The sequence below is a fragment of the Gossypium hirsutum genome, chromosome A07 (genome assembly GCF_007990345.1).
Source record: "Gossypium hirsutum isolate 1008001.06 chromosome A07, Gossypium_hirsutum_v2.1, whole genome shotgun sequence".
Taxonomy (NCBI): Eukaryota; Viridiplantae; Streptophyta; class Magnoliopsida; order Malvales; family Malvaceae; genus Gossypium; species Gossypium hirsutum.
In genome coordinates this window covers 70,585,120-70,609,885 of record NC_053430.1, presented here as the reverse complement: position 1 = coordinate 70,609,885, position 24,766 = coordinate 70,585,120, and the positions used below count along the sequence as shown (strand labels likewise).

Genomic DNA, 24,766 nt, shown 5'->3' with positions numbered 1-24,766 from the left:
GTCAGTATGTTATGGTGGACAAAATTTGTAAAAATTGTCCGTTGATGGTAAAGGATTATTGCTTTTCAGCTGATTTGATGTTATTGCCTTTTGATGAATTTGATGTGATTTTGGGAATGAACTGACTAACTCAGCCTGATGCAATGGTGAATTGTAAACAAAAATACATTGTGTTGAAATGTCAGAATGGTGAATTACTCTATGTTGAATCTGATAAGTTGGATGAGTTATCTAATCTGATTTTAGCTATATCATTACAGATATATGTCATAAAAAGGTATGATACTTATCTTGCATATGTGTTCGATACTAAAGTATCAGAGCCGAAGATTGATAAACCGTAAATTATACATATTTTTACCCCATGTTTAATGCATTTTATGGATGATTTCCCATTAGAATTGGTGAATTTGATGCTCCTAATGCTTTAATTTCATATTTTATACTTAGGAGAGCATAGAAGAGCAAAAGGAACGAGAAACGGGCCAAAAATAGAAAAAATGGGACAAAATACGAAATCAACACGGCCTGGACCTCCTCACACGGGTAGACCACACGGCCGTGTCAATTTGGCAGGCTCCAACACGGCCTGAAGTAATCGAACACGGGCATGTGCCACAAGCATGTCCCTGCCGAGCCCAAGTTGAGTCCAATTTAGAAAAGGCTAATTTTGAGGGCTTTTAGGCATTCCAAAGCCTATAAATACACCCTAGAGAAGGAAGAAAAGGACACGGAGAATAGGGAGTAAGGAATTACTCCAAGGAAGCCGATTGATCCATCTCAGAAGCCGGATTCATCATCAGGACTGAAGATCTCTCCTCAATTTCCCTTCAGGAGTTTTGGGTTTTCTTTATGTTCTGTATTCTTTGTTCTTCTAAGATGTTGTCTTATTTAGTTATGAACTAAAACCCCTAAATACCCAAGGGGAATGAAACCTAAGACGAATCTTATTATTATTTTTTGAATCGTATGATAAATATTTAACATGTTCTTAATTATGTGTTCTTAATTCTTGTTTTGATATCCCAAGATACTGATTCAAGACAAACTCTTATTTAGTGGAGGAATAGACCTTGTCTAAGAGTACATTTGTCATAATTAAGCGGAGTTGATTGCGCGCCTAGACATAGGGTGACAAGATTTTGTCGGATTAGGGTGAAACCCAATAAGGGGATCCATAGATCGAGTTAATGCAACCCTAGAGTGTTAATTAGGGAAAAGTCTCAGTTATTTAATCTAGGGATTAGATATTATTATTCTTAAATAGGGATAATAACATAACTTAGGGATCTCTACAGAACAAGTTGAATGAATAAATCATCCGATTCGGAGCCAGAATAACAAGTAAAGTCTAGGTGGATTTTTCCTTAGGTATTGTCTTAAGTCAATCGATTTTCCCCAAAAACAATTCCCCAATTCTTTTCTTTGTGAGTTCTTAGTTTAGATAATTAGTTAATTAAAACAAAACCTCTTTATTCTTAGGCTAGATAATAAAAAGATAGTCATTACTAGTACTTTTAGTTCCTTTGGGTTCGACAATCTGGTCTTGCTAAAACTATACTACTGTTCGATAGGTACACTTGCCTACATCGCAATAATTGTTAGTTAAAGAATGAGTAACTATAAATATTTAAAACCTATCACAAAATCACGCGATCAAGTTTTTGGCGCCATTGCCTGGGAGCTAAGATATTAGGAACGTTCAATTTTTATTACTTTAGCCATTTATTTTTCTTGCAATTTAATTTAAATTTATTATTATTATTATTTATTAACTTACTTTTTCTTTCTCTTGGTAGGTTTTTATAGTTTATGACTAGAAGAAACCCGTCAGGACCATTACTTTTTGACGAAGAAATCGATCGTACAGTTCGCATAAATCAAAGAGAAATAAGGTGAAGCTTACGATATACAGAGAACGAGCAAGAAGATGATACTCAACCCCCAATCGAAGAGATGGCTGAAAACCAAGACAATCAGCTACCTCCTGCAATTACGGCTAATTAAAATCCTGGTCCACGCACTATGTATGATTATGCTAAACCTTCTTTAATAGGAAATAAATCTAGCATAGTTAGACCTGCTGCAGCTGCAAATACTATTGAATTAAAACCTAACACTATTCAGATGATACAGCAATTTGTTCAGTTTGATGGTTTGCAGGATGAAGATCCCAAAGCTCACTTAGCAAACTTTCTGGAATTTTGCGATACATTTAAAATCAATGGCGTTTCTGATGATGTCATTCGTCTTCGGTTATTCCCTTTTTCATTAAGGAACAAAGCTAAACAGTGGTTGAACTCATTACCACGAGGGTCAATTACTACTTGGGAACAAATGACCAAAACATTCTTACTAAAATATTTTCCGCCGGCTACAACGGCTAAATTACGTAATGATATCTCTTCTTTTATGCGGATGGATTTAGAAACCCTCTTTGATGCATGGGAGAGATACAAGGACTTACTGAGAAGGTGCCCTCACCATGGGTTACCGCTTTGGCTCCGAGTTCAAACATTCTATAATGGTCTGAATCCTTCGACTCAACAAATGGTTGACGTAGCTGCTGGCGAAACCATCAATAATAAAACACCTGAAGATGCTTATGAGTTTATTGAGGAGATGTCACTAAATAACTATCAGTGGCAAGTCATGAGAACAAAGCCAACGAAAACAGTCGGCGTTTATAATGTCGATCTGATCACCATGCTCTCTAATCAGGTAGAAATCTTAAATAAAAAGATTGATGGTTTTCTTAGTTCTTAACAGGTTCACCCAGTAATGCAATGCGAAGCAAGTGGAGGTGGAACAAGCTATTCGGAATATCAACCTTATGGCTACAACATGGATAACGAGCTATTAAACTACATGGGTAATAATCCTCGACCTCAAAACAATCATATAGTAACACTTACAATATAGGTTGGAGGAACTACCCCAATTTCTCGTGGAGCGGTCAAGGAAATCAAAGACCACAACCACCTCCAGGCTACCAACAACCACCCTACCAACAGGAAAAGAAGCCGAACCTTGAAGAGATGCTTTCAAAGTTTATATCGGTGTCAGAAACTCATTTTCAGAACATCGAGACTGTGACAGTCCTAAATTGACCCTAGTCAAAAAGTGGTTTCGGGACCGCTAAACCGAGTCACCGAAGTATTTGAATATGATATTTATTGTCTAAAATATGTGAATATGAATGTGTGAAAGTTTTAAGCTTCGATTTAGTCGATTGCATGTGAATTTAATTAATAGGACTTATGTGTGACACTTTTAAAAGGTGATTGGTTAATCTATAAGGACCTATTAATGCATGTTATAAAAATGATGGGTTTGCATGTCAAATTGACCAAAATCTAGATGGTGGCCGGCCATGCTATGGGTTAGAGCATATTATAAACATTTTGTGTTAATGTTTTATGTTAGAAATAATAAAATAAAAGGTTAGTAATAAAGTAATGAAAAGGGAGGGGTGATGAAAACAAAGTTGTCTCATCCATGCTCCCCCATTGCCGTGACTTGAGGAAGGAAGAGGAAGAGGATTCTCTTGCTTCATGTTCGGCTGGTTGATGTTTAGGAAGAGCTCAAGAGCCTAGAGGATCAAAGTTGGATAAGGCAAAGGAAAAAGTGATCGAATAGCCGTCGAAATCGTTCGACAACATCCGAGGTAAGTTTTCGAGTAATGAAACTTAGTTTATGATTTGATTAAGTCATGACATATAAGCATAACAAATAAACGGTGATATAATGATTCTACTTGAATTGTATATTGAGGTGATTAGTTCATACCTATGACAGGTAGCTGAATGTGTATAGAGATCATGTTATAAAGCAAATCAAAATCATGATCTTTGTATGTGGCTATTGAGCCGAAAATGGTAATGGTTGATAAGCGTCTTGTGTTTGAATTCTAGTTATGATAATGAAATATGGATGTGTCATGATTTATTGGTATATGTGCTTGATTATTCGGATGATATCCGGGCTAAGTCCCGAAGGAATTTGTGCAAGTTACTATATCCGGGCTAAGTCCCGAAGGCATTTGTGCGAGTAGTTGCTATACCCGGGCTAAGTCCCGGAGGCATTTGTGCCAGTGACTATATCCGGGCTAAGTCCCGAAGGCATTCATGCTAGTGACTATATCCGGGCTAAGACCCGAAGGCATTTGTGCAAGTTGCTATATCCGGCTAAATCCCGAAGATACTTGGGTTTGGAAGCGAGCGATCTTGCTGTAATAATTTCAATTAATACGCTCATAAAATACAAACGATAAGGTATGTTTCGTATATGCATCGGAAAGGTTGATTCCTTTCAAATAGTACTCGCTCAATTGATTAATGAGCTTCCTGCCTCTAGTTAGGTGATACCCTTTGTATAAATATATTGGTTGAAGCGTGAAGTAATTATGATTTTGAGAATGTGCATATATGAAATTATCCATTTAGTCATATGAACGCTATACTTTAGTCGTAAATAATTTCATTACTCAAAACTTACTAAGCATTAAATGCTTATTCCATTTCTTTAATTCTCTATTTTATAGATTTTTGTTCGTCAGCTATCAGACTCGGGATTGTCGAAGTCGAAGTCATCCACACTATCTAAGCCCTTTTGGTACTCTTTTAGTTAAATGTTGATAATGGCATGTATAGGACTAACCTTTGTTGTTAATCAACTACCTTTGGTGATGTGTATATATTCGGATAGCCATGCGAAAATGGCTTAAATATTTTGAGCATAGTATTAAAATCATTTTGTATATATATGGTTATTGAGAGGTGTGGAAATGCTTGGCAACGATTAGCCATTGGAATGGTTAATCACGATCATATTTGATGCTATGTAAGTCCAATGGCTAGTTGAATCATGGAAACTATGGAATAGGTGAAATTTCCCTCAAAATAGATGCTGACAGCAGCAGTGATGTGAGCTTGAAAATTCACTAAAAATAGTATGAATGTAATTAAATAATGAATAAATTATGTAATCTGACCTTGATGAGTCTATTTTCATATGGAAGAAGCGAAACGACCATATGAGCTGTATTTTATGAGATGTTTAAGTTTTCGTGAGACAGGGCTAGAACGGTTATTGGATCCCCTGTTCTGACTTTTGAAATTTACCATACATTAACCAGAAATAATTAGAAGTTATGCTTTATATGTACAGATTTCTTTTTGAGTATAGTTTCATTAGAAACAAACGACATATGTATTGAAGCCTTGTACAGGGAGATATCTAAGTCGTAATGCATGAAGGTCAGAGTAGTCAAACCCTGAAACAGGGGAGACTTTAACTAATAAACTGTACTAATTGGCCCGACAAAAAATTCTAGAAAAAATATGTAGATGGATATATGAGTCTAGTTTTAGGGAAAATTTACGGAATCAGTTTTTGAGTTTTGGAACTCGAGATATGATTTTTAAGGTGACAGTGATGCAGTTAGCCAGCTTGTCTGGAAATTTTAAAATGAACTGTGTAAATAAATGAATTAAGTTCGTTAACACCTCGTGTTCGACTCCGGCAACGGTCTCGAGTGCGGGGCGTTACAGAGACAGCACTTAAGAATCAACAAGCGTCGATCCAAGGGCTCAAAACTCAGATAGGCCAGCTTTCCAAACTAATCTCCGAACGACCACAAGGTAGTTTGCCAAGTAATACTGAACCCAACCCAAGGGAACAGCTCAATGCGATTAATGTTCAAGATGAAGAAGGATTTGTGGAGCCTGAACCAGAACCGCGGCAAGGAACTGTGGTAAGCAAAAGTCAAGGTGAGGCAGACAAACAATTTGGTAAATTCCTTAAACTCTTAAAAAAAATTACATATTAACTTACCGTTTTTTGAAGCTCTATCGCAGATGCCAAGCGCAATGAAATTTTTAAAAGAGCTTTTAGCAAATAAGCGGAAGTTGGACGAGGCATCGCATGTGGAGCTAAACGCAGTGTGCTCAGCTATTCTGAAAAATAAGCTACCGAACAAACTAAAAGATCCAGGGAGTTTTACGATTCCTTGCTTAATTGGTAGTTTAGATGTTAATAATGCATTAGCTAATTTAGGGGCTAGTATCAACGTCATGCCTTTTAAAAGATTCAAGCAACTAGGTCTCGGGAAACCCAAACAGACTAGGATGAGCATTCAATTAGCATATAAAATCATAAGATTTCCTAAGGGTATTATTGAAGATGTGCTAGTCAAAATCGATAAATTTATATTTCCCGTTGACTTCATTGTTTTAGACATAGAGGAGGATAACAATACTCCTTTAATCCTATGAAGGCCGTTTTTAGCAACTGCTAAAACAATTATTGATGTTGGCACAGGTGAGCTCATGCTTCGCGTAGGAGACGAAACACTCACCCTTCAAGCTCACAATTCTGACAACACATCAGAAATTGAAGGTGATCGTCTAAACCACTCTATTAAAACTGACCACATGATACAACCCACTTTGCAGGAGATAAGTCTGAAGGAAGTAAATGAGCCACTCTCAAACAATAGTAAGGTTCTGTTCATGAAGAACGAAGGCTACAAATAGAGAAGCTAGATGAATGGCGAACACATAAACTGAGAACAAATGATAAACCGAAACTATGCCAGAACGAGCCCGATACCTCTCCAAATCAACTTAAGGTTGGTGATAAAGTCTTATTAGATGCCGCAGATCCCCACATTGTCACTACCACATCGAATGAGGAAATCCCTCTTACGGTACTCAGTAATTTTCCATTCGGTACGGTGGAGATAAGTCATCCCAAGTTCGGCACTTTTAAGGTAAACAATACCCATTTAAAACCTTATTTTAAGATTGATAGTAGGAATGAGGAGTATAAACTCCTCGAACCACCATGATCATTCAACGGAGAGGTAAGTCGAGCTTAGACTATAAATAAGCATTTCTCAGGAGGCAACCTGAGCACTAACTGTATTAACTTCTTCCAAAATTTAGTCTTCAACATCTAACTTACTAATGGAGCTCTTTAATACAGGTTTTTCACAGAGACATGACCAAGCACACGGGCGTGCTTAAGGCCATGTGAAAGCAGGGCAAGGATTTCCCCAACCCGAGCTACGATCCAACGCCATGGCTGTGCGACATGGCCATGGTCAAACCTGCCAAAACAACACGGGCGTGCGACATGCCCCTGTGGAAGACCCGTGGTTGAAACTGAGAAACTAGCATGGGCGTGTGACACGCCCGTGTCCAACACCCGTGGTTGAACTTGTCAAAATTAACACGAGCTGGGGATTTCCCACACGAGCGTGGGAGAAGCGAACGAAGCTAGACATGGTCGTACGACATGGCCGTGTGAACCCACACGCTCGAGGTACACGGGCATGGGACAAATTTTAGACGCACCCAAATAGGAAAATCGCGAAACACACGGGTTGAAATTGGGGAACACGGGTGTGTGCCCTGGCCGTGTGGCCCAAAATCTATAATTACCGTACACTATTCACTTTCTTCCCTATTTAAAAACCCTAACCATAGCCCCTGCAACTCCACACAGCCTCTCTGCCACGCCCGTGCGCCGCCTACAACTCCATTCTCGACACCCAATCTCTTCCCTTAGTGTTTGTTTACTCCTTTTTCTTTTAATTCACTGATTTATAATGCTATTTTTCATATTAATCTATATTTTTCATGTTATTTCCATATTGATAATCACATAAATTTCATTTATCAAACAAGTTATCATCTTTCTCATGTTTAAAATCTTACTCATTACATGATTCCTACACTTCATTTAATTAGTTAGAAGTGAATATTCATGGCTAGGATAGTTGAAATAATCATGCATATTGTGTTGACATCTCTTTTCATTCATATAGAATTTTACATTCTATTCCTTGCCATTTTTACCTATATCACCATGCTCATGCCACAAAGAAATGGGTCATTGAACTTATTGTTTTAATTGAATTTAGTAATTGTGGTTGAATATATTTATGCATTTTCCTTTTCGAATTTAGTCGTATTCCTTTTATATATTATAAATTGTGCACTCATCAAAAGATGAATTGATGTTTCCACTTGCAGGTACACAATGTCGTCTTCAAGAGGAAAGAAAACTGCCATACCTGCTTCAAAGAAGAGGAAGGAAGCGTCCTCTTCTGCAGGTCTAATCGCAAAAATTCATCACCCTCTCCTACAGTTCCCCCGAGGGCCCCAAGAAGAACTGTTCCAAATACGTTGGGCCCGACCTTTAATTGCGGGCCGCTGCATCGACTGAGCTGCTGTAGAACAAGTTCAGTTGGCTGATTCGATTCGAGCCCTCCTAACTACCGACCTTTGGGAGCTATTCTTTAGGATTATCGAGCCAACATACCTTGAGCTCATGATGGAACTATGCTAAACGTTCCATCTTCAGACCGTAATGACGAACTACGATGATCCCGGCACGGTGTAGTTTTGCCTAGGCGGGTTAGTCTGCCAGCTAAACATCTCAGAGTTCGGTGCTACACTAGGCTTATATACGGAGGAGTTCAAGAAGGAAAATGAACTACATGCTCTCACTCGCCACATACACTTTTCTCCCTCGAAGTGCTAGCACACTTTGGCCCCTGGCGCAGCCTCCTATAATCCTAGCCGCTCCAAGGCATCAGTTCTCCCACCGTCCCTGAGGTACCTACACGCCATTTTAGCTCATACAATTATAAGAAGGTGAGAGAGCACTGGCATCGTCAACGCTCACGACGCCTACTTCTTATGGTGTATGTCACACGGGCACGTCATCGACCTTGCCTATTTCATCGCCCTCGCGATTCAGCACCAGACGGGGCGGCATAGGAAGGGGGTCATCTTCATCGGCTCCTACGTGACTCAACTGGCACGACACTTTGGGCTCCTCAACACCGCGGCCCAAGAATCATCCCTCACCCTCATCGGCCAGATGTCTCCACAAGGCATCTCGAGCATGCTTAGCATGAGGATGATCGAGAAGCGCCGAGGAACCTACCCTCCCCAATATTGTCTCACCTAATCTACCGACGAGGAGGCTTACGAGGACATTCCTGATGATGTAACCCCCACAGTACGAGGACCCACTGACTCAACCACCACCACCCTCTCGTCTAGTTCATGCGGCGGCTTCATACGCTGACATCTCTGAGCGCCTCACTCAATTCGAGCAACAGTGTTTTCAACAATTTGACAATATTGATGCTACTCTACAGTAGATTTGTCAGCACCTCCACATCTCATCGCCAGTCCCACCTCGCGAACCATCCAGCGATGAAGATGTTTAAAAACATTTATTTATAATTTTATGTTTTTATGTTAATTTTTATTAAAAATACTTTTTATTTATTTAGATTTTAGAATTTTATTTTTAATTATTAATTTCGGTTATTTCTTTATGAGTAATTATTCTTCCTAATATCCCCTATAAAGTTCCTGATTTTATTACAGTTATATCGAGCCCTTAAGCTCATCATCACATAGGAACTAAAACTCCACCAGGAAAGGTTCTCTACGACTGCCATGTCCTGCTCGACCACGACCATAGCTACCACCAGATATAATATTCTTGTGGTGCAAAACTTATGGATTAATGAACCTCTACGACTGCCAGAGTATCCTCCTCCACTCTCGAATCAATTACTCTTCAAAAACTCCAGTTCGAGGAATTCATCATAGAGGAAGTTTCACTTCTCCCCCAATTTTTTTTTACTTTAATGTCTATTTCTATATATTGAGGGAATGTACATCTTAGGTGTGGGGGGTATTTATTTCATTATCAAAAAAATTCCTAAATGATTGCCTTGTTCTCTTGAAAAGCTTTCACATCATATTTAAGATAAATTTTAATTAATTTATGATTTTGATTGATATATCTTGAATTAAAACATAGGCAATTATGCATTGATTGTTTAAACTTTAATACATTAGAGAATCAAGCGTGATGAGTTGATTTTTAAGAATTCAAAATCTTAGGCTGTTTCCCCAAAGTTTAGGTATTACTTTGAATTGGAATTCACAAGTTTTTAACATCAAAAAGCCATAATTTTTGTGAGATTTTTGAGCCTTTTGAGAATCTATTAATTCTTTCATGCTCACTTTTATTATTACTTTGAGTGCATCAGTATTGAACTATTATTCTAGAACTTGCTTGATTATGCATGTCGAGACCACATCATTTGAGTTGATACGTCAAAATGATTAAGGCACTTAGGATTAACCCACTCATGCCATGAAAAGCCTACCTCCACGATTAGCCCCTAGTAAACCCCCTTGAACCTAACAAACCATTCTTTGTATTACCCTTAATATTAACCCTTAACCCATTATTTTTGAAATCCCCTAAATTAATCCCTATTTTTGTCGTGATTTGAGTTGAATGGATTGCTTAGCTATGTTTTTTTCTTAATATTTAGTCTATGTTATTTAACTTTTTCTTAAAAAAAAACTATGTATATTTATTAGTAATTACATATTCTGATAATAAGCTCTGTTGTACGCAAGTGAAAATTAACTCTTTTTCTAGTTAGGAAAATTTTCAATTCAACCTCGATTCTAACCCTTTCTTTCAGCTTGTGACCACACCCCTTAACCAAGCCTCATTACAGCCCTCTAAAGACCTTTTGATTGATGTATCATCTTAAATTATAGTTGTGGAGATTTGATTTTCATGCAAGCCTATGGTAATGACTTTTCATTATTGACTATTGAGTGCTTCATTTACTGTCCTTAAACACCTCGAGTGATTTGAGTGAATCTTTAGTGAGGATGTAAAACTCTGTGATATTCTGAATCAAAGGTAATTACTTAGATGAGGGGAGACACCTATGTTTGCATGAATAAAATGCTAAACTTGGTATGTTTGGAGCTTTTATGTTCTTTTAGTTGAATTCTCAATGTATGATTACTTATGGATTAATGTGAGATACTATCGATAGAAATTATAAGTTGAGAAGAATTTATTTTGATTATGAGTTGAGAATTTTGCTTGAGGACAAGCAAAAGCTTAAGTGTGGGGGTATTTGATAAACCGTAAATTATACATATTTTTACCCCATGTTTAATGCATTTTATGGAGGATTTCTCATTAGAATTGGTGAATTCAATGCTCCTAATGCTTTAATTTCATGTTTTATACTTTGGAGAGCATAGGAGAGCGAAAGGAACGAGAAGCGGGCCAAAAATGGAGAAAATGGGCCAAAGTACGAAATCAACACGGCCTGGACCTCCTCACACGGGCAGAGCACACGGCCGTGTCAATTTGGCAAGCTCGAACACGGCCTGAAGTAATCGAACACGGGCGTGTGCAACGGGCGTGTCCCTGCCGAGCTCAAGTTGAGTCCAATTTAGAAAAGACTAATTTTGAGGGCTTTTAGGCATTCCGAAGCCTATAAATACACACTAGAGAAGGAAGAAAATGACATAGAGAATAAGGAGTAAGGAATTACTCCAAGGAAGCCGATTGAACCATCTCAAAAGCTAGATTCATCATCAAGACTAAAGATCTCTCCTCAATTTCCATTCAGGAGTTTTAGGTTTTCTTTATGTTTTGTATTCTTTATTCTTCTAAGATGTTGTCTTATTTAGTTATGAACTAAAACCCCTAAATACCCAAGGGGAATGAAACCTAAAACGAATCTTATTGTTATTTTCTGAATCGTATGATAAATATTTAACATGTTCTTAATTATGTGTTCTTAATTCTTGTTTTGATATCTCAAGATACTGATTCAAGACAAGCTCTTATTTAGAGGAGGAATAGACCTTGTCTAAGAGTACATTTTTCATAATTAAGCGGAGTTGATTGCGCGCCTAGACATAGGGTGGCAAGATTTTGTCGGATTAGGGTGAAACCCAATAAGGGGATCCATAGATCGAGTTAATCCAACCCTAGAGTGTTAATTAGAGAAAAGTCTCAGTTATTCAATCTAGGGATTAGATATTATTATTCTTAAATAGGGATAATAGCATAACTTAGGGATCTCTAAGGAACAAGTTGAATGAATAAATCGTCCGATTCGGAGCCAGAATAACAAGTAAAGTGTAGGTGGAGTTTCCTTAGGTTTTTTCTTAAGTCAATCGATTTTCCCCAAAAACAATTCCCCAATTCTTTTCTTTGTGAGTTCTTAGTTTAGATAATTAGTTAATTAAAACAAAACCTCTTTATTCTTAGGCTAGATAATAAAAAGATAGTCATTACTAGTACTTTTAGTTCCTTTGGGTTCGACAATCTAGTCTTGCTAAAACTATACTACTATTCGATAGGTACACTTGTCTACATCGCAATAATAGTTAGTTAAAGAATGAGTAATTATAAATATTTAAAACCTATCACAAAATCACACGATCAAAGATTTAGTCAGTGCTGGTTGTTTGTGAATTTCCTGATGTATTTCTGAAGGAATTACCTGGTTTACCACCGGTTAGAGAAGTGGAGTTCTCTATAGATCTTGTTTCAGGGACAACACCAATATCTATAGCACCTTACAGAATGGCTCTTACCGAATTGAAAGAGTTGACAACATGGTTGCAAGAATTGATTGACAGAGGCTTTGGTCGACCTAGTTTTTCACCTTGGGGTGCACTGGTTCTGTTTGTAAAGAAGAAAGTTGGATCATTGAGGTTGTGTATTGATTACAGGTAGCTTAACAAAGTCATAATAAAGAATAGGTATCCACTGCCACATATTGATGACTTGTTTGATCAACTGAAAGGTGCCACTATATTTTCGAAGATTGATCTTCATTCTGGTTACTATTAGTGATGGGTAAAAGAGTCAGATGTTCCAAAGCCACTTTCAGAACTAGGTATGGGCACTATGAATTTCTTGTAATGCTGTTTGGCTTGATAAATGCATCTGCAATATTCATGGATTTGATGAACAAAATTTTTAGACGGTATTTAGACAAGTTTGTGGTGGTATTTATTGATGATATCTTGGTATATTCTCGAGATGAAAACGAACATGCTGATCATTTGAGAATTGTGTTGCAAACTCTGCACGAGAAACAATTATATGCCAAATTCAATAAATGTGAATTTTGGCTATGGGAAGTTTGTTTTCTCAAACATATAGTATCCAAGTATATCTGAATAAAATATCAGCAATTGTTAACTAGAAACCACCGAAAAATGTGTTTGAAGTCAGAAGCGTTCTGGGACTAGCTGGATATTATCAGAGGTTCGTAAAAGGTTTCTCGATGATAGCCTTTCTGATGACCCATTTGTTATAGAAGGATGTGAAATTTGAATGGTTTGATAAATGGCAATAGATTTTTGATAGATTAAAATCTTTATTGAGTGATGCACTTGTGTTAGTTCAGCCTGAATCAGGTAAAGATTTGTAATTTACACTGATGCGTCATTAAATGGTTTAGGCTGTGTATTGATGCAAGAAGGTAAAGTAATAGCCTATGCTTCTAGACAACTAAAACCACATGAAAGAAACTACCCAATACATGATTTGGAGTTAGCAGTTATTGTATTTGAATTGAAAATTTGGCAGCATATTTGTTTGGTGAAAAATGTCACATATTCACTGATCATAAGAGTTTAAAGTATCTGATGTCGCAAAAAGACTTGAATCTGAGACAGTGTAGATGGCTTGAGTTATTAAAAGATTGTGATCTGGTTGACTATCATCCGGGAAAAGCCAATTTAGTTGCTAATGCTCAGATTAGGAAATCTCTGTTTGCTTTACGAGTAATGAACACTCGGTTATCTTTGTCTGATGATGGTTCGATTTTAGCTGAGCTAAAATGTAACAGCCCATTTTTAGTCAAATCAGAACAATGGTTTCAGAACCATAAATCTGAGGTTATTATTATTATTTTAATGTCAACATCATGATAGTATGAATTTGTAAAAATTTCGTTAAGAAATTACATCGTTTGAATGCTCAATTCGAAAAAAAGGACAAAATTGCGTAAAGTGTAAAAGTGGAGTTCTATTTGCTAAAAGTGTCTAATAGTTATAGAACTTAAAAGAGGAGGTCCTAAAGTAGTAATTAGCCCGTTAATGTGTTAGTGGATGATAATGGTATGGTAATTTTGAAATTTTTGATAATTTTTAAGGTTAATTTTGGTATTTAGTAATTAAAGTTAAATTAAATAAAACAAATGAAAATTTTTGGTTCATTCATTTTCTCCAAGAAAAAATTAAGGCATAGAAAATCCATGGGAATAGCTTGATGCATTCGGCCAATTTTCCTTTGTGCATGTAAGTGATTTTGACTCAATTTTTAATGATTTCTATGTTTTCGGAGTCGTTGTAGCTTAATCTAGCTTGCCCAGGACTAATTTGCAAAATTGTTAAAGATTTAGGGTTTTACCATTGATGAATATGTGTGCATTTTGATGTTTGATGGTAGAAAATGAATGGTTGTTGTTAGATAAACAATATTTGTTAAGTGATTTTGGTTGAAATTGCAAATTAGGGATTTAATTGTAAAATGTGAAAAATTCATGGTTAAATTGTGAAATAAGTGAAAAATATGGGCTACTTTGATAATAAGGGAAATTCGGCTAGCATGGGTAGGGACCTAATTGCATGAATTTGTATTTTTATGAGCTAGGGACTAAGTTGTAAAGATGTAAAACTATTAGGGGTAAAAGTGTAATTTTTGATATAATGTGATTTTTGGGCTAAATTTAATAGAATGATAATTGAATAAGTTAAAATTGATAGTATATAGATCAAGAAAAACGAAGTTCGTATCTAGATCAGGGGAAAAACAAAGTATTGGACTAGTCGATTCATTTCATCATTTTTGTGAAACGAGGTAAGTTCATATGTTAATAAGCATTAATATAATTGTGTTTTAAATTATTTATTATTGAATTAATTGTGAATATGACCATACGGATATGTTCGACAAAGATTTGGCAATGTGAAATCCTAGTTGGACCTTAGGATTAGATTAAGATACAATGACATGTCATTAGGGGTTATGTGTTTTGGGTACTGGTCTGTGCGTTCTACCGATGGCTGAGTTATCTAGAACATGTTTCAGATTCTTGTCAGCTTCTGTGAGCAGACCCTTTGATAACTCGAGAGTGAGCATTATATGAGATATGAGATTGAGATCGCTTTGGCCTTGTATTGGCACCTAGGGTGTGAGATTCCCGCGTATCTGATATTATTCCAAATGGTTCAATGGGTAAGTCAAAGATATGAAATGGTGAGAGATATATAAGTATTAGTACAGGTATGTACAGAAATCATATAAGCATTGAATCCATGAAATTGTTAGTTCATGATTAATATGTGAATGAATAAATGTTAACTATGTGATTAAATGGTTTTGTAGTATATTATGTTTGTATTACTTGAATGGTGAATGAATGGTAGGTTTTACTTATTAACTATACGAGCTTACTAAACTTTATAGCTTACTCTGTTATTTTTTTTCCATATTTTATAGTGATTTCAAAGCTTGCTCGGATTTGGGAGTCGTCGGAGATCTCATCACACTATCAAGCTTTTATTTTGGTACTTTTGAACTTGTGTATTTGGTTATATGGTATGTATAGGAGTTGTGGTTAATTTGGTCTATAGTTTGGTAATGGATTTAGCCATTTGATTTGGCTTGTAAATGATAAATGCTTGGTTATGTGTATAACTATGTAATTTGGATTATTTTGGCATGCTTGGTTATGTGTATTTATATATGTGCAAATGGCCTATCTTATGTGATTGGTATTTGCTAGGTGAATGCTTATTGTGAACTGGTATGTCGAATACCAAATGGTTGAAATTTGGAGATATGGCATGCTTGTGATTTTAGGCATGATAACGTATATGTGAAGTTAACCAATTAGGTGATTTGTGAATATAAAATTGGTATTCTTTGAATAGGCAAATTGTAATGTTATGAACATTATAGTTCTTGGTATGGAATTAGCATGAACTAGGCTTGGTTGAATTGGTTTGAATGCCTATTTATGCCATGTTATATGTGCCATTTGGTTTGTGTAGGTAAATGCAAGATTGGGTGAGAAAGATGGCTTGGAAAATAGCCAAATTTTGTCTAGAAAACAACCGTTGTTGAACCTGAGAAAATAGCACGGGCATTTGCCACACCCATGTCTAGAACCCGTGGTTGAACCTATCAGATTTACACGAGCGTGGGCCTACATACATGAGAGTGGGAGAAGCGAACGAAGACAGATATGATCGTACGACACGGCCGTGTGCACCCACACGCCCAAGAAACACGAGCGTAGGCCAAATGTTAGACGTGCCCAAATTCAAAATTCGTCAATTACACGGGCAAAAATTGAGGAACATGGGCGTGTACCCTGGCCGTGTGTCCCAAAATCTATAAATACCCTTTACTATTCATCATCTCCTTCACCCAAAATCCCTAACCCTAGCCGCTGCAGATTCACACGGCCTCCTACTACGCCCGTGCGCCGTCTTCAACCACATTTTTTACGCCTAAGCTCCTCCTCTTGTGTTTGTTTACTCTTTTATCTCAATCTTCTTCAATTATTTTACTTTTTTCATGATTTCTATGCTTCATTTGACTATTTTACATACACATTCATAGTTAGAATAGTAGATAAATTTATGTTTTTAAGTTTTGTTTTGGTAAATTTTTTTCTTAGTCAGTATATTAGGCTACATTCATTCATTGTTTCTATGAGTTTCATTCTATTAACCCCACACAAATTCATTCTTTAGATATCTCCATTACTTATTCTCATAGGGTTATTTGGCACATTTATTTTGGTTGTTATAGTATAGGTTAATATGTAAGCCCCATGGAAAGTATTCACATTCCACTTTAATTTCCGTTACAGGTACATTATGTCTACCTCACATGGCAAGAAGACCGCCGTCCCCGCTTCGAAAAAATGGAAAAGGGCGTCATCCTCGGGACCTACCGCAGAAATTCGCCACCCCTTCCTCCAATTTCCACTAGGCAATCAGGAGGAACTATTTTAGATTCTATGGGCCCGACCCTTGGAACTGGGCCACTGTATAGACTGGACCGCGCTAGAACAAGTCCAACTTGCTGATGCAATTCGGGCCCTCCTCACCACCGATCCTTGGGGACTGTTCTTTGAGATTGTCGAGCAGACGTATCTCGAGCTCACATAGAATTTTGCTCAACATTTCATCTTCAGACCCTGATGACCCGTTTTGATGATCTGGGAAAGGTCAAATTTTGCCTTGGCAGTCTAGTCCGCTAGTTGAGCGTCCCAGAGTTCGGTACCGCACTGGGCCTTTACACGGAAGAGTTTATGGAGGAGAATGAACTCCACACTCTCAATCGCCACATCCATCATTCTCTCTCACGGTAATGGATCGCCCTCGTCCATGGCTCTGCATCCTACAATCCTAGCAGCTCCAAGGCATCAGCTCTCCCTCCATCTCTGAGGTACCTGCACGCCATTTTAGCTCACACGTTAACAGGAAGGTAAGAGAGCACTGGCATCGTCAAGACTCATGATGCCTACTTTCTATGGTGTTTGTAGCATGGGCACATCTTCGACCTTGCCTATTTTATTTCCCTCACCATTCAACATTAGACGGAGCAGCATAGGAAAGGGGTCATCTCCATTGGGCCTTATGTGACGTGGTTGGCTCGGCACTTTGGGCTCCTCAACACAGTGGCCCAATGATCCTCCCTCACTCTCATGGGCTAGATGTCCCCATAGGGCATCTTGAGCATGCTTAGTATGAGGATGATCGAGAAGCGCCAAGGAACCCACCATCCTCAGTATCGCCTAGCCCAATCCACCGAGGAGGAGGATCCCGAGGACATTACTGATGATGTCCCTCCACATAATGAGGACCCACCGTCTCAGCCACCACCACCCTCTCGTCCAGTTCATGCAGTGGCTTCATACGCTTACATCTCTGAGCGCCTTACCCGATTCGAGTAACAGTGTTTTCAGCGCTTCGATAACATTGATGCTACTATACAACAAATTTGTCAGCACTTCCACATCTCATCGCCACCCCCACCTCGCGAACCATCTAGCGATGAATAATTTTAAAAAAAAATATTTATTATTTTATGTTTTTACTTTTATTTTATTTTAAAACTACTTTTTATTTTTCTTTCACCTTATTTCTATTAGATTTTATAATTATTATTTTACAATTTTTAATTTCAGCTAATTCATTATGAGTACTTAGTCTTCCTTATATATATCCTAAAAGAGTTCCTGATTCTATCACAATTATAAAGAGCTCCAAAGTTCACTATTACTCAGGAACTTGAAACTCCACTAGGAAAGGTTCTCCACGACTACCATGTCCTTTTCGACCACGACCACAGCCAACTTGAGATATAATATTCTTTTGGGTCAGTATTTGTGGAACCCAACCTCTACCACCATCGGAGTATCCTCCTCCACTCTCAAGCCGATTATTCTCCGAAACACCGATTCAAGGAGTTCATTCATCATTCAGGAAGTTTCACTTCTCTCTCTATCTTATGATTCTAAATCTATCTTTTGCAATATATCTACCTTTGTACATTGAGGGAAATGTACATCTTAAGTGTGGGGGGTCTTTTATATCGTCATTAAAAATCCCAGAATTTTGTCTTATTCTCATGTGATCTTCTCATGCCATGATTAGAATGGATTTTGATTAATTTATGATTTTTATTGATATGTCTTGAATTAAAACATAGGCATTTATGCATTGATTGTTTAAACTTTAAGACATTAGGGAATCAAGCATGATAAGTTGATTTTTGAAGAATTAAAAAATTTTAGGTTTTTTCCCCGAGTTTAGGTATTATTTTGAGTTGGAATTCACAAGTTTAAACATCAAAAAGCCATAATTTTTTTGAGATCTTGAGCCTTTAGAGCATCAATTATTTCTTTCATGCTCACTTTCATTATGAGTGTGTCAGTATTGAATTGTTATTCTAGAACTTGCTTGATTATGCATGTCAAGACCACACCATTTGATTTGATATATCAAAATGATAAAGGCACTTAGGTTTAACCCACTCACTCTATAAAAGCCTACCTTCATAATTAACCCTTAGTGATCCCCCTTGAGCCTAACAACTCATTCATTAATTTGCCCTCTATATTAACCTTTAACTCATTATTGTTGAAATCCCTTAAATTAATTTGATCCCTATTTTTGTCGAGATTTGAGTTGGAATAGTTGCTTAGCCATGTTTTATTCTATTTTGTAATTTGACTTGTTCTTAAAAAAAAAGATACATGTATACATATTAGTAGTAGTGATCTTCTGAGCTAAAGAAGTTAAATTCCATATTCTGAGAAAAAGCTCTATTGTACGCATTTGATGACTAGTCATTTTTCTAGTTAGGCAATTTTCAATTCAATCTCGATTCTAACCCTTTCTTTCAGCTTGTGACCACACCCTCTAACCAAAGCCACGTTACAACCCTCTAAAGACCTTTTGATTGATTTTTCATCTCAATTTATAGTGGTGGAGATTTGATTTTCATGCAAGCCTATGGTAATGACTTTTCATCATTGACTATTGAGTGCTTTATTTATTGTACTTAAACACCTCGAGTGATTTGAGTGAATCTTTAGTGAGCTTGTGAAACTCTGTGATATTTTGAATCAAAGGTAAATACTTAGATGAGAGGAGACACCTATGTTTTCATAATAAAATGCTCAACTTGGAATGTTTGAAACTTTGATGTTCTTTCAGTTGAATTTTCAATGTATGATTACCTATGGATTATTTTGAGATATTATCGATAGAAATTATAAGTTGAGAAGAATTTATTTTGATTATAAGTTGAGAATTTTGCTTGAGGACAAGAAAATGCTTAAGTGTGGGGGTATTTGATAAACCGTAATTTATACATATTTATATCCCATGCTTACTGGCCAACATACGAAATCAACACGGCCTGAACTTCCTTACAAGGGCAGACCACACAGTCGTGTCCCTTTGGCAAGGTCAAAGCACGATTTACACTGGTAGATCACACGCCTGTACCCATTTAACAGCCTTGACCACGGCCTTAAGCAATCGCACACGGGCGTGTCCCTGCCTAGCCCAAGTTTAGTCCAATTCAGAAAAGGCCAATTTTGAGGGCTCTTAGGCATTCCAAAGCCTATAAATACACCCTAGAAGAGGAGAAGAGGGGGGATGTAGAGGAGGAAGCAAGGAATTGCTCAAGGGAAGCCTATCGATCCATCTCAGAAGCCAGATTCACCGTCAAGACTGAATATCTCCCTTCAAATTCCCTCAAGAGTTTTGGGTTTTCTTATGTTTTGTTATTTTTATTCTTTTGAGATGTTTTCTTTCATTAGTATGAACTAAAACCCTTAAATACCTAAGGGGAATGAAACCTAAGACGGATCTTGTTATTATTATCTAAATTGTATGATAAATATTTGACTTGTTCTTAATTATATGTTCTTAATTCTTGTTTTGATATTCCAGGATATTGATTCAAGTTAAGCTCTTATTCAGAGGAGGAATAAACCCCGTCTAAGAGTAAATTTGTCATAATTAAGCGGAGCTGGTTGTGCGCCTAGAGATAGGGTGACAAGATTTTGCCAGATTAGGGATCTATAGATCGAGTTAATGCAACCTTAGGGTGTTAATTAGAAAGAGATTTCAATTATTCAAACTAGGGTTAGACGTTGTTAATCTTGAGAGAGATAATAATATAACTTAGGAATCTCTACGAAACAAGTTGAATGAATAAATTGCCCGATTCAGAGTCAAATAAGAACTGAAGTCTAGTTGGATTTTTCCTTAGGTATTGTCTTAATCAATCGAGTTTTCTGAAAAGTATTTGTCCCCAAATTTCTTTTCTGTGATTTCTTAGTTTAATTAATTAGTTAGATAAACAAAACCCTTTTATTTTTTAGGCTAAATAATAAAAAAGAAAGTTAATACTAGTACTTTTAGTTCCTTTGGGTTCGATAATCTGATCTTGCTAAAGCTATACTACTGTTCAATAGGTACACTTGCCTTCATCGTGATAATAGTTAGTTTCAAGAATGATTCATTATAAATATTTAAAACCTGTCACGAATATCACGTATCAATAGGGAGTTTATCGGTTGGAGTGAATTTAGAAGAATTTTGAGGGATTTCGAATGGAAGAAGGAGTTGTGGCTGAATAGGGCATTGATTACACAGGATTTCGACCATAGCTAAGTTGTGGTCACTTCATTTTGGGTTTTTTTTGGGCAAATTGTGATGCTTTGCACTCTTCACATCAGAAGCCGAGCTTTACTTTTCTTTTCGTACATCTTTTGGTAGGGTGATTCAATTCTTCTTCCCTCCATTTCCAGTCTATCAAATAGGCCTATTACCCTAGCCACAGTTTCAGTTCTGAATAGGTACTTCTTGACTCCATTTTGCATTTTCTTTTTCCCTCACTCTATTCCTCCTTGGCTGAATATACTCCTTTCTCTCTCTCACTCCAACATTACCCTCTTAACTGAATACCTCTGGCATTTCTGGTCGTACTTCTCTTCCTCCCCTCTCAATTGTGCTATTTTCTTATGCTTAAATCGAATATCTCCTGTGTTACCTAGGAAACATCTAGATTGGAGTCAAGGCTAATTTTTGGTTAGTCTTTTCTTCTCTCAGGTTTGCGATTTCCTCTTCTTCTATGAGCCGAATATATCCTACTCATTCACCCTTATTCTACCTTACGGATGGCACTTAACTCTGTGGTTGCCTAATGTTGCTAAGGGCGCGATCTCTATAGCCAAGAGGGTTAGGCCGATTGTCCTTTCGTAGTGAGTAATCCTATCAATTTGTGGTAAGTACTTTAGGTAGTATTTATTTACAAGGGATTATAACTTCTGATGAATATGTTAGAGTGTTCTCAATACTTTGGCTTGGATTTTCCACGCATATGACTAATGGTGGACTGTTGTGAATCGTAGGTGCTTTGATCTCGGAAGGGTGTGTCAACAGTTTCATAACAGGTGTGTAATTGTACACCCAATTTTGCTACTGTCAAAACGTCAGATAAACGTGTGTATTCACACACTGAATAGACTGTAGAACGGCAAAAGCCGAAAGAATGGCCTTTTGACCACATGGGTGTGCGAACGCACATGTGGTATGCCAAGCCCACGAATCATGGGCGTAAGACTGGAGAGGCCACCATGAGCGTTCTCATGGGCTTAGGCTATTTTGGGCCTCGATAGGCCGTAATGGGCTGTGTGGGCCCAACGAGCTCGTGGGCTCCACACGAGTAAAATCAACGGTACGTGGTAATTACTAATTTAAGACGTGTAGATCGCATGGCCATGGTAAATTTTGGCTAAAAGGGCCACACGAGTGTGTGGGCCCACTTGGGCCGAGTGGTGGGCCTTAGGCCCATTTACACAGTTATGATCATTTAGGTTATCGGTGTCGCTCGAAGCGACTGTAGACCTTCGGAGAGGTCGTTATCTGAGCTGAAACCCCAAAATAGGTAAAATAACCGTAATACCTTTGTAGGATAAAATGATCGTAATGCCCTTATAGGGTAAAATAACCGTAATACCCTTGTAGGGTAAAATGACCGTAATGCCCCTGTAGGGTAAAATAACCATAATAGCCCTGTATGGTAAAATGACCGCAATACCCATGTATGGTAAATTGATGATTATACCCTTATGTTTTGTATGACTAATGTGCTTATGATTTACATATATGATATTACTAATTATGACTTTGTATACACGTAATATTTATGACATGACATACTGCATGAGGTTGGGATTTTGATATGGAGGAAGTACTGTACTGGTGACTATGTCACAACTACTGATACTAGTGGCTTTGCCACATTTACTATTTTTGGCAGCTATGCTACATTATTATTACTGGCAGCGTTGCTGCGATATTGGGGTGCTAGCTGGGTGGGTCGATTTATATCCCCACATGGCGTGTTGGTTGGTACGGGTGGTGTGCTGGCTGGATTTGGGTGGGATGCATAATTGCATTACACTGTACTGATACTATATTGGGCTTCGGCCCACACTGTTACTGTATAGGACTCCGACCCAAACTGTACTATTACTGAATAAGGCTCAGGCCCAGACTATTACTGCATGCATTGTTTACCGTTTGATTGATAGGGGATTACACACTAAGTTTTCATAAACTCACCCTTTCTTTTAACTGAGCAGGTAATCCTCAGCCTTAGACGGTTTGGAGCCACGAGGATCTCGGAGGTGGCCATACGATTGCGGATGCTCTACATTTGACTTTATTTATTTAAATTTCATATTGGGTTTTTGATTATGTAATAAGGCCATTTGTTGTTTTAACTTTTATTTAGGCTTTGATTTCTTACGTTAAACTGCTAGACTAGGAAAAGATGAGTTTTCAAAATATTAATTGTTTTCAAGGAAAACACGCATTTTAAACTTCAAGGTTTTTAAAATCTTTTGCGATTTTATTCAATTTAAGGAATCAACGGTGATAAATATGGAAATCATTTTGAAAAATTGATTTCAATTAATAACAACTTAATTTGCCAAATTTTTTCAAGAAAATGAAAACTGAAAGTGTTTTAACTTAAATTTAGATTCTTAACAACAAGTCATATTTTCGAAAAGCACTTCGATGTGACACGCCAGATTCAGCCATAACGTCTAAGCCGACTTTGGGGTGTTAAATTTAGTGGTATCAGAGGCAAGTTGTAAAACTCGGCTGTGGAATGGGTTTTGAAAAATATTAGGAATTTTTGGAAAATTGTTCTTGAAGTATTTTTGGAAGGTTTACCCATATGGCACACCGATTCTCCGGTGCCAAATCTGTATGTTCTATGACACTATTTACTATTATAGATTGAAATGTTATAGTATAGGTAGTGGTACTATACTGGAAACCCCAGAGTCTGAGTTAACTGAGACTGTAGGAAAACTGAGACTATAGAAGACTGAAAACTGTAGTGAGACTCTACTCTATGAAAACAAAACTTTAACCATTTCTTGATCATAAAATATTCGTTAATAATTATTGGAATTATGAACTGATACATAAGACTTTTAAACAGATAATTCATTATAGAAATAAGCACTAGAGGTACTCATGAAAGGGGTACACGTGGTCGCGGTAAAGGCCGAGGAAGTGTTAGTACTGGGTTTTCAGCTTCGAGTCACATGCCTATTAGAGAAGACCAGATTCACCGGAATATGAGATGGTTCAGGAGATAGAAGTCAGGGTAAGTCTGCCAACTTCTGGTAGGCGCTAACCTAGTTAGTAAGGGAAGCGCTAGAGGAAGTTAAGGAGATTGGTAAAACACTCCGGGCTAGGTGTGTGGACTGTAAGAAGAAGAGAGATCGTAGTTCTTTGGGGCTAGAGCCTCATTCCATGAAGCATGTTAAAACGCATCCAAACTTTTTAACTTGCAAGCATTGCAGAAGGCATCATCCGGGCGAATGCTGGAGGAAGTCAGCAGCATGTCTCAGATGCGGGTCTAAAGAACATCGGGCTCGGGACTGCCAATCACTTTCAATTTAGGTATGTTTTCTTTGAGTGTGATGCTTTGGACATAGATATTGTATGTGTGATGTATATCTACTCCAATGGGTAGGTGTTTTGGGTGTGTGTAAGAAGTTCCAAGTTCAAGTTAAAGTGTGTTAGCATTATCGGGATCAGAGTGCGTAGTGAGAGCGTAGTGGTGTAGTTGTTACGCAACTACCCTGCTAGTTGGAAAATTTCGAGGATGAAATTTCTTTAAGAAGGGGTGAATTGTAACGCCCCGAATTTGGGCCTCGAAGTATTAGGTTTGAGCGGGGGTGCAGTTAGGAAACTACACATAAATATTTAATTGTGCAAGGAAGTGACACAATTGAGTGGTTGGCTTAGCAGTTGTGTGCTCT

The 24,766-nt window shown here is 37.5% G+C and overlaps 1 non-coding gene across 1 annotated transcript; it reads right to left on the bottom strand.

Moving 5' to 3' along the window:
* Positions 1-2,385: 2,385 nt before the first annotated feature.
* LOC121204005 (small nucleolar RNA R71) lies at positions 2,386-2,492 on the bottom strand. Its single transcript, XR_005898933.1, has one exon. It is a non-coding gene; the product is annotated as a small nucleolar RNA R71 (small nucleolar RNA).
* Between the last annotated feature and the right edge of the window lie 22,274 nt (positions 2,493-24,766).